The following is an 11,459-nucleotide window of genomic DNA, read 5'->3' as shown; positions in this document are numbered from 1 at the left end:
GCTTTTTAGCTCAAGATACTGTTCCTTCCTTGCCCAGCTTCTGCCCTTTTTCCTTACTCTGAATAGTCTATTTCACTCTGAGACACAACTTGAAACAGCATTGCCAGGATTGTTTGCATTGTCCTACAAATCCCAAGTGAGCCAATGGCTCTAAAGCCCTTGGAGGACTCTTTGCTACCTCAGTGATTCTTGGATACTCAGCCAACACGCACTGTCACCTCCTGCTCACCACTCATGTCCCTCCTTGTTCTCTTTTGTTCCAGGGGCCAATATCTCYTTATCTTTCTCTTCTGTCTGCTCTTCCCAAAGTACCACACATATTTCATAAACCTGCTCTCTGCACTATGTATATAAAGCTAAAACCGAGTTTACAGGTAGYTTTGTACATCACTCTGGTCTAATGTGGTAACTGAAAATTAATGYTTCATGCTTATTTTATAAATCCCTTCATCATCCTAATAAACAATGTCATTCCCCTGAAGGGATGCATATTTGCCTGTTTGTAGTTTCTTCATGGCTAAAGGCAAAAAATCAGAAAATAAAAAAATCTTCAATATGGTCAGTCATCTTATTTCTTTGCTAACCATTTCCAGGAAAAAAAAAAAAAAAAAAAAGAAAAAAAGAAAAAACAACAAAAAAGAGGCCATTATATGCCTCTTCTGGCATGATTTTTTTTTCTGAAAACACATTTCTAGTATATATTATATGATCTTCTAATTTATTCTCTTTAAAGAAGCATGGATTTTTTTTATCCTGTACAACTTTTAGATACATATCTTTAACAATCCTGTTTCTCAGAAAATATTTCACTGGAAAGCATCAATAACAAAAGAAAAAAATAAAGYGTTCAGAAAATTCTTGTTGCAWTTTGTCTAAAAATAAAAGAGGAAGACATTCTCATGGTAATACATATCTTTCTTATTAATGTATTTCTGAAAGAATACTTAAAAACCTACATAAATTGGACCAATTACCTCCTCAATTCTCATCACACTAGGGGATGCTACTAGAAGTTTCTTTTATTATTTCATTGAAGAAAATTTGATTGCTGGATACCAAAATGAAAATATAATCCTTTAAAATTAAATTAAAACAWAATTGTCTATGCTGCTGAGAAATGCTGAAAAGCAGTGATTAACTCCTCTGCTCCTATTTAATGAGCATAAGGTGAATTGTCTTCTTAAATGCCACAAAATAATTATCACAGAATTCCAGTGTCATGCAGCAATTAAATTTTGTTTTCTCTAAAATATGGAAAATTAAAGGGCTGAACAGTGTGGACAAGAGAAGTGGAACTGGACAAAAGAACAACTGAAGTCAGCAAGTAACAATAGTTCTGACAGATGTGTATGGTACCATCAGGTATGTTATTATCTAAAGATATCACTATTTTTGTTGCCCATTACACCATGTCAGTCATGCTGGGACATAAATCTGTACTTGRAGGCTGATATTTATAAAACTTGAACTATTTCCCTGGTATTCTTCACTCTTGTATCAATTATTTAAAAGAGAGTTTGAATCCAGAGAATCCTGAGTGTACTTTGTATGAAAATAAAATAATTTTTTTTAACGTTGTATCTAGTTAAAAAAAGCCCAAAGCCAGACTAAAAAAACAAAACTAACTAAAAAAAAATCCCAAGGAAATGAACAAAGAAAAAAAGAAAAAAAAAAACCAAAAACCAAAGCAAAACCAAAACCAAAAATAACCGAAACACTACCTAACAAATTTCACTAAGAGGCCAGGCATTTAACTCTAGTATTTGTCACAAGTTTGATCATTCTATTTATCACAAAGTTGTTCAAGAAAGGTAATTACTCTAAGTAATTCCCTGACATTCTCAGTCTGGAGCCCAGACACTAATGTACTCTCGTACTTATGAATTCTTTTTTGGCAGACCTGACTTCAATKTCTCTGGCAGAAGGAGCTCTGAGGACAATATAATTCAATATAATTTTTTAATCTTCCTTGAACCAACAAGAACAAAACCAAATGAGTCAGGATCCATCCTTTAGTTCATTAATTTGAAGCAGAGGGTAGCACTGAAAGAACACCATGCAGAGTCATTCATGAAGCACTGACTGAAAACTCTCTGAGGAGACATGCACCAACAGCACCTGCTCCTCAATAATTTCAAGGACAGGTTTTTTTTTCTTTCATATCTATACAGTAGTCACTTTCTTTTTATACCTCTTCCCCAGAAAAAGAAACCAAAGACCCAAACCAAACCAAACCAAACCAATGACCCAGGGTTCTAAAGCTTTAGTCTTGGCTATGGAGATGTCTTTTCATCATTTTCTACTTCCATCCCATGATTTCCAGCACATGAAGGTGTGGAAGCTCTGATGGAAAAATGTCACCCCAGAACAAAATTTGATTCATTCAAACTACAYTGATGAGCTATTCACAACTTTATTTTTGTATTTCTGTTTTTACCTGTTCTCAACACTATGAATACAACTGTGGAAAGCATTCAGTATTTATTATTAAAAGCACACGAAATTGCAAAGAGATGGTGCTAAATCTGTGCTAAATCCTGCTCGCAGGAAACTCCATTGCAAAAATAGTGTTTATTTAAATGATAGCAGGATGAAGCCTGAAAATAGTATCACTTCTGGCGATATAACTGCAGCAGTTTCAGAAAGCTAAAGTGTATTTGGTTTGAAATCTTTAATGCACAGCATATAATAGATCTTCTCATATCTGATTTAGGGACTGAATGAGGCAGATTAGAATAGTGTTCCTTTTGCTACACTTTACACGCAGTTTCCTCACAGACCTATGAGTTTATGTGTCATTTGAGCTGATAATATTCTATCATGTTATTGATACACTTTGCTTTTGAATAATTTTTTTTTTCAAAGCAGTGGTATAGCTATTTCTCAATAAAAAAATGCTTAAGAAAAGAAGAAAGAAAAAGGGTCAGGTGCATCTATAAACAGTTTGCTGAAATTACTTTAATAGACAATATCAATGGAAATCGTGATTTTATAATTTTCTTATTCCCAGACTGTGTGGGTGAGAGATTTGSTGTGTCAYTTGTGCATGAAGCTGGGCAAAATTRATAATACTTTCTTTCCAAAAAAATCATGACAGCAAAAGATGTTCATAAAAGTATTCTCTGGTCTCATAGAAGGAATCATATGACTTCAGCTGTATATAGTAACAGCACCCTGAAATCATTAAATTCAGGCAACTGATTGCTTCCACCAGGATACTGAGTTCAGGCAGCATTTTCATTTCAGTGCAGGAGAAAATGGAATTACAGAYCTTACTTAAACTTTTTTACTTGCCTTGGTAAAGGATTCMGTTTTMAAATATCCTGAAAYAAGAAAAAAAGCCTAACAAAATGGAATCTTGGGGCTTGCAATTGGAGCTCTAGAGGGGTATATTCAGTACAGAAATAACTCTATAGAAATGCATATATAAAGATACTAAATATTCTATAACTGGTCATATTGTCCCTTTATGCTATTTATGCCTCTCAAGTTGCATSTCCTAAACAAAAGCTGACTCTTAATAACATTAACATAACTGAKTTTCTAATAAGTTTCTAATGTAATACAAATAATTAATGAGTGCTCATGACTAACTTCATTCTTTTATGACTCAGTTCTTACATATATTAACTGAAGAAATTATACTTCTCTGGTAAATATAATTTACTAGGAATAATATTTGCAKCTTTTATTTTGACTCTGTCAAAGTAAAAATGCAGTCATAAAAAGATATCATTACAATTAAATTTTATATTGCGTGTTGGAAAGAGCATTATCAAGGATTTAAGTCTGCATAATTTTGTTAAACACCTTAAAAATAAAATAGTTTAATGAATGCAGTATGTACYATTTGGACAGAAAAATATTTTTGCCAAACTATTTAGAATCTATTATTTATAAGAGTTTTAGACATTTTAGGGAAACTCCACCTCTTATGCCACAACTGTAAGTAGACTGAAACATTTCTTATTACAATACTCAAAAATACACACACTACAATATCAAATGATATCATCGGTCTTGCTTAAGTATTTATATGTTTTACTGATGGCGATGACTTGCTTGAAGCTCTAAAAAAGAGAAGTATCAGAATACAACAACATATACTACTTTATGTTAAGTTGAAAATAGGCCAAGTGATTTCCTTCAGTTGCCTTAGTATATTTCTTCATTTAATTTGAAAATTCATGACAGAAAATATTAATTATTATGATTCAGATCAAATCAAAATACCTTAATTAAATACAGTTGAATATGTTATGCTCTCTTAATATTGAACTTTAATAGCTTACACCTTTTATACTCTGATCGATGCATTATATATTAGCATTGAGTATGGTCATTAATTTTTATATATAGTCATTAGATATACATATATTATATTATATTAGTTATCATAGTTATATTATGTTATATTATGTTTATTATATTAATCATATATCATATCATGTTATACTATATATTATGGTCATTGTATATATTATATACTATATACTATTAATAATATATAGCATATATTCATTAATTTTAGCATAGTATTTGTTTAATAAGCTAATATAGAAATTGCCTTAAAGTACAGCAAATTATATTGTAAGGTCATCACAAATGGTACAACATTACATTACACAGTGCTAAACATTCACTAATTTTAAGAAATATCTATGTGACCATATGAATACATCTCTACATGGAGTGGACTCTTGTAAAAATATTGCAACTTTGTAAGAACTATATATTTTTAATAATAATTACAAAATTATTTCTTCTCTTCTTAATTATAAGAGTTGAAATACTATATAAGCAAGGGGTGTTAATTAGATAAATAATGGAGTAACATACACTTATCTTCATTACCTCTGATTTTATAAATACAAATTCAGAAATATTCAAGGAGTTTATTTTTCTACATATTAACTCAAAAAGCTTTATTTATAAGGATATATTGAAGTTTTGTATCATTGAATCTCAAGGCAGTTGAGCATTAAGTTACATGACTAATTTTTTTTCCCCTCATTGTTTTCAAAGTTCTGTAAAATATATAAGAACACCATTCATTTTTAAGAAACAAACCATGAAATCTGTAGCAACAGATATTTTTTAAATATGTTTTTGACGTAACATTCATCCATGGAAGCACAAGGGTCTATAAAAATATATTTGTGTGGGTTCATTKCTGAAATTTGAAGGGTATGGCCTGAACCTTAGCAATAAMAAATGGAAACATTAATACCAGCTCTTTTTTTTTTTTTTTTTTTTTTTTTTTTTTTTTTTTTTTTTTTTTTTTTTTTTTTTTTTAATATATCTATAGAGATTTTTGCCATCCTTAATAAAAATAGGAGTAACAGGTATTGAAAAAGTAAAGGGGACAATAAAATTTTGATAATGGTTGGAAAACAATTGTTACATGAAACTCTGCAAACGATTTTTAAAGTCACAGTGATAAATGTATTTGAGTAAAGCCAAAATAAGTATCTATGGAAAAATATCATTATCTTAAGACAGACAGAAATAGTTAAATTTCTTTAATTACTCATTAAAAATGCAGCCCCAGTCATTATATCATTTGAAAGGAAAGAGACATCATTAAGATTTAGGACTGCAATATCCCAAGACATCCTGCATGGAGACAGCAGCTACTGAAGGTCAACAGGGTTTTGGGCCATTAAACTGCCATTGCCATAATGACAGAGAAAGTTRAAGCTCAAGTGATGTCTTGGAGAGCAAAGTATGTCTTTTGTAGACCTTACTTTTGATTTATTTTGAAATACATTACTCTCTTGAGTAAGCCATTTACAGTTTTGGGCAGCCACCCTGTTCTTTCTTCCTAGTGATGTTTTAGCTGTTTGCTAATTAACAGCCTGAAATGTGTAGAGTTGTTTTGGCAYTCTCATAACAGCAATGTAATCATATGATTACTTCTTCAGCCCATTTGGTCTATAGAAGGCAAAGTTCTAACACACTTCATACTGAACTAGATTTTAAGAGGTCACATAGTATTTATACGGTTGGACATAGCTGAATATGAATCTTTCAGGAAATTAAAATATTAAAAATCTATTCGTTTGGGTTTTTTTCACAACTAAAGAAAAATAATTTGAAATATGCTTGAAAATTCAAAAATAGAACACTATAAAGTAGTATTACATTTAAAAAAATACCTGCTATCAAATTTCCTGTGAACTTCCAACTAAAAAAAAAAAAAGAGAAATCACACTTTTCTAAAAGGTATTTAATTTTCATAATTTGGCATACTCTGACAGAAGAGTTTTTGACTTGTAGAAATATTTTGAGGATTACTTCAGGGTTATCTAGTGGCAATTATATATTGAATTTTATGTTTGGTCTGATACACATCAGGGACATGAGGAAATAATATTTTCAAAAATCAGGTTCTTTTARAATAATAGGGAAAAACTCTAAAAGAAAGCAGTTATTAAGACTTTTAAAGACTACAATTATGTTAAAAACGTGTTCAAACACAGTCTAATCTGTTTTCATTCCTGAAAAGAATGCATAAAATATGATGTTATTCTAAAATAGTTGAACTAATCTTGGCTTCTATAGTTTCTGACAAACAAATAGCTTATCTAAAAACATGGTCATCCCATGGAGCAAAACAGAGATCATAAGAGGTAATTGTTCCTAATTTATCTCATCAGGAAGGAAATTTTCAAAAAGAAATTACAGATTCTGAAGAATCMTGAGCTGAACAACAACCAAATATGTTACTGKAAGGAATATAGATTCTTTAGAATTAGAAATGAAAGCTATGTCAAGGAACAGTTATATTTATAYGCATACATYTCTTCTAGCAATACCACAAAATGGTGTTTTTCCATGTTTAGTATTTTTGCCACCATAAATGTGTAAAACTGAATGACTTGTAGATTTGACCTTTTTTATATATATGATTTATGGAGTAAATGCAAATGTCAATGTTTTTATGGAGTTTTCAAGTTGAACCTAGAATGTCCAGTAAGATCACTTGTATAGTTTTGCCATTAATAACATTGCTTACCTTAAAAAAATCAGTAAATAAAGTGCTATCACAAGGCTTACCACAATTTCTATTCTATTTTCTATTCTATTCTATTCTATTCTATTCTATTCTATTCTATTCTATTCTATTCTATTCTATTCTATTCTATTCTATTCTATTCTACTTTAAATCTGTTCTATTCTACAAAATCATAGAATAGCTGAGGTTGAAAGGAACTTCTGGAGTTATCTGATCCAACCTCCTCTCACAAAGTGATGCCAACTAGAGCAGGTGGCCTGTGTCAAAATTGTGCAACAACTGTGAAAATTGCACTTATAGAGCTCCAGWCAATATTCTAAACATCTCCCAATAATATCTTCATAGCAGATMGGGTCTACATATGCAGGTCAAAGCAAAAATAATAATCCAATTAACTCTAAAGAAAATGTAGTACCATTCTATTTACTGCTCCTCAAGACAGATTTAATTGGAAATATGCTTTAAAATATCCTGGGAACTCCAGGTTAAGTATCTACGCAGCTCACTTATGGAGTTAAAATTCTCAATCAGGGATTTGTTTCCTAATGAYTTTGCTTTACCATCAATGACTGTGTTTCATCAGTGCAGTTCAGACTGCCATTAAGGACAGGAGGAGAATATAATGTTCCTTCTAAATTATCCATGAACTTAATTTAAAGCTGCTCTTCACAACTCTTTTTTCTATTTACTGCAAATAATATTCATGTTAATGAAACTACAATAAAATTGATACAGGTGTTGTGGGGAAARCAAAAATATTTTATCACCATAGAAKAATTAATTCCATTTTTTATATATCAGTATTTAAAGTGGCTCTTGATCTTTTCATCTCAGGAAACTATTAAAAATATAATGCCTAATTCACTGTTATCGAATACTGTGTGCTCTACAAAATCTACATTCATTTTTCCAGCTTTTGAATGCTAAACTTCTTCTCTCAGCCATCACAGTTGCAGTCACTATTCAAAATGAAAACAGCTGTGCCATACTATTTTTAGTGATTATTTTTTGAGCTTGTTCTCTTTCTAGGAAAAGTCACCAACCAGACTTGAACAGTATATTATAGGCTTATGAGAATTGATAGTGGGATAACAGATTCTTCACATATATTGCATATTGAATACAWTGAAACAGAATATTTTAAYATAAGTATTTCACTCTCATCAAAAGTAAAATGTGGAAATGYCTTGTGACAGACACATCATCTGTTCACAACTCAAAGGATCATACAAGTCCCAGAACAGCTGAGATGAAACTAATTGTATTTGCACATTTGAATTKACCGCAATTTTTTTGAATGCCTCTGTTTGGTAAAAAATGTACCAYTGTCGCATATGCATTTCAAAATATACAGGATAAACAGCCAAGTAAAGCTGACTTGTGAACATAACCTGAACCAACATTTCAGTATTCAGTTATGATGTTCCAATATTTTCACACAGTTTTCTATTATTAAAATGAACTTTCATCCTTCTCTTATAGTCTGTTGTTATGATCACATAACATTTTTGCAACAGCAACTTCTGTGGAAAAGTGACATTAGGAGTGCACTGAACTACTTCACCTTCTTTTAACATAATTATTTTGTGTACCCACTATGCAAATATTAAGAAGTACGGCATAAGGACCTTTGTACCAGCTTGAAAACTCTGAAATCAGCTTTTTTTTTTAAAGCCTAATTTTCAATAGATAAAAGACACTATTTCTCAGGGAGATTAAAGTACTCATCTGTTAGAACTCTTGGAAGAAGAGATGAGMAGCATACCAGTCTCAGATGCACTGACATTCCTTGAAATACAAGAAAATATTTCTTTCAGCAATTTATGTCAAATGAAAAAAAAAAAAAAAATCACTTGTCTCAGCGTTCTTTGACAATTATATAATTTGATTTTTTTACTAAAATAACACACCAATTGTTTACACCTATACTCCCAGGGGATWCTGAGAAGACACTTTGCCTAGTTATTACTTGAAAGCCATCTTCACAGGGGTAAAATGTTTGATGTGCGTTAGTTCAGTCCTAAATGCGTAATGATACCACAAAATATGAATGTAGGCATATTTGTGTATTTGTCTGTAAGAACACATTCCTTGTTACTGGAGTCATGTCCCATGGTTGTGCTTAAATTTGACAAGTTTCCTTAAGGTCAATATACCTTATTATGCCAACTGATTATGAATAATTCTCAAGACAGTAAAGGTCTTGGTTCTGACCATAAATGGAAAACAAGAGTGCCTGAAAAATACATCAGTCTGGCCTCCTTTTGATAACAGACCAGCTCAGGGGAATCCCCAAATATAATCACTGCCAAAGTTTTGTTTTATCAACATTACTGAATACTTATAATGCATATTCAGCAAATCACCATAAGTTTGACACCTAACAATTAGATTAACCGACTTCATCATGTGAAAGAAACAACTTCACAGTCTTTCTCTCTTTAGAAAATGAGACCATTTTTTGTTTTCTTGGCAGCATATTGGCAAGGTGTTGTCAATGTGGTTTCTGCAGGGACCCTTTGTGGAAAGACATCATGGTCTGTCTGATTCAAACCATGACTGGATCCAACTTCTCCAGCAAACCCAGCAAGGACACAGCTGAGCCCATCAGTTACGTGTAGTGCCCTTACAAAAACATGTGAGAAAGGCTGAAACCTGCCAGACACAGGAAGGACAAAAAGAGTGAGAGAAACCAGAGGGAATTCCAAAGTCAAAGCAGGAATGGGAAGAGCACCATGTTGGRGAAGATCGCCACAGTGCAACTAATGGAAGATTTGTAATGTCTGTAAGCAACCTGTAGTATTTCTGAGGGAACTGCAGAATATAGGGTGACCACACTGGAGCAGAGGAAGTATGAGAAGAAAGGAGAGTAGAAAGGAACTACCATGTATTGGCTTTAAATCCCTCCTACTGTAGCTGCCTGAACCAACTGGTGAGGACAATGTTGCTTTGGAGTGAATGATTAATGAATCTTTTTGAGGAAGAGGKGAAGGAGAGGGGTTGTTTTAAGGCTTCTCTTTGTTTCCCACCAGGCAAATGAGTAATTACTAATTATTTTATTGGCAATAACTTAAGCTAATTTTCCCCAAGATGGATCTATTCAGGTAACAACTCTCTYCCTGTCTGGTGAGAGAGCCATGGGACCTGTTGCTTGGAAAGAGAGAAGCTCTGGTGGATGATGTAGTGGTCAGAGGCTGTCTTTGACAYAGCAGTCATGAAATGACAGTTTTCAGTCCTGGAGAAGTAATGATGGGATCAGCAGAACTGCCACCTTGGAATTCCAGAGAAAAGACTTTGACTTGTTTAGGAGACTGGTTGAGAAAATCCCTTGAGAGGCAGACCTGAGGGCAAGGGTGTCTGAGAAGTCTGAACACTCTTTAAGAAGAACCAAAAGGAAGGTGTGGGGAACAAGAAGCTTATCATTCTGACCCCAGAACCAGGGAAGGTTATGGAACAGCTCATCACCAGTGCCATCATGCAGCACATATGGGGTAACCAGGTGGTCAAGCCCAGTCAGTATGGGCAGGTCCTTTTGTTGTGTGAGCAGCAAAGAAATCAAATTAATAAACATGCTTACATCAGGATCCTTGATGAAAAAAATAACTGCTGAAGCATATCCTTCTGTCAAGACAAGGTTTAATCGTCTTGGCTTTTTATTTACTCTTTCTGGGTTTTGTTGACATATTCATATTTCTCTCAAACATATTTACCGGTTAAAATATTATTAAAATTAACACACTTCCATCATACTTTCCTTTTGAACAGTGTTACATTTTATGCCATTTTACAGTTTAATAAAGGAGAAAAAAGTGTACATGACACAAATTCAGTGTAAAAAAACTCAAAATCAAAACCACCAAACCAAACAAAAAACTTAAAGTTTTTATTTCTTCCAGTATCAATAAATTTTGTACTTGTTCATGCACCAGTGGGATTATTTGGGTTTATCTTAATCAAATATACATKTATTTATTTTTATTCTCTTTTTAATCTACTTGATATTAAATTCTCCTGAAAATATCAGCCAAATAACTTTGGAAGATAAATGTAACATTCTCTTCTGAAAACACAAATGTCATTGCCCATGTCTTTTCTTAAAAAACTCCTTTTACTACACACCTGTAATGTGTGATGACTGCAATAAACTTCTGCATACTTATTCTGAATTGTAATGTGGTTTATTTAGTAAAARTGACCATTTTTCATGTTCTTGGTTCAAAACTTACCCATGAATGCAATCTATTCAATGCTCAGTCTTCTCATTCTCCTGTCCCCCCCCGCTCCCACTCATACATTCATAAGAAGAAAGAGTTCTAATGAGAGCACAGGGGGGACGCAATAATTAACTCTAGAGAATAATTCTAATGAACTCACCTTCATGTAAAACATGAAAGCTGATTTTGACCTTGGAAATGAGTCTCATCTCCAAAAAACCTATCTT

This window comes from Malurus melanocephalus, unplaced genomic scaffold, assembly GCF_030028575.1.
Source record: "Malurus melanocephalus ecotype Western Australia unplaced genomic scaffold, MMel_1.1 scaffold_15, whole genome shotgun sequence".
Classification (NCBI taxonomy): Eukaryota; Metazoa; Chordata; class Aves; order Passeriformes; family Maluridae; genus Malurus; species Malurus melanocephalus.
This window is presented reverse-complemented; position numbering follows the sequence as displayed.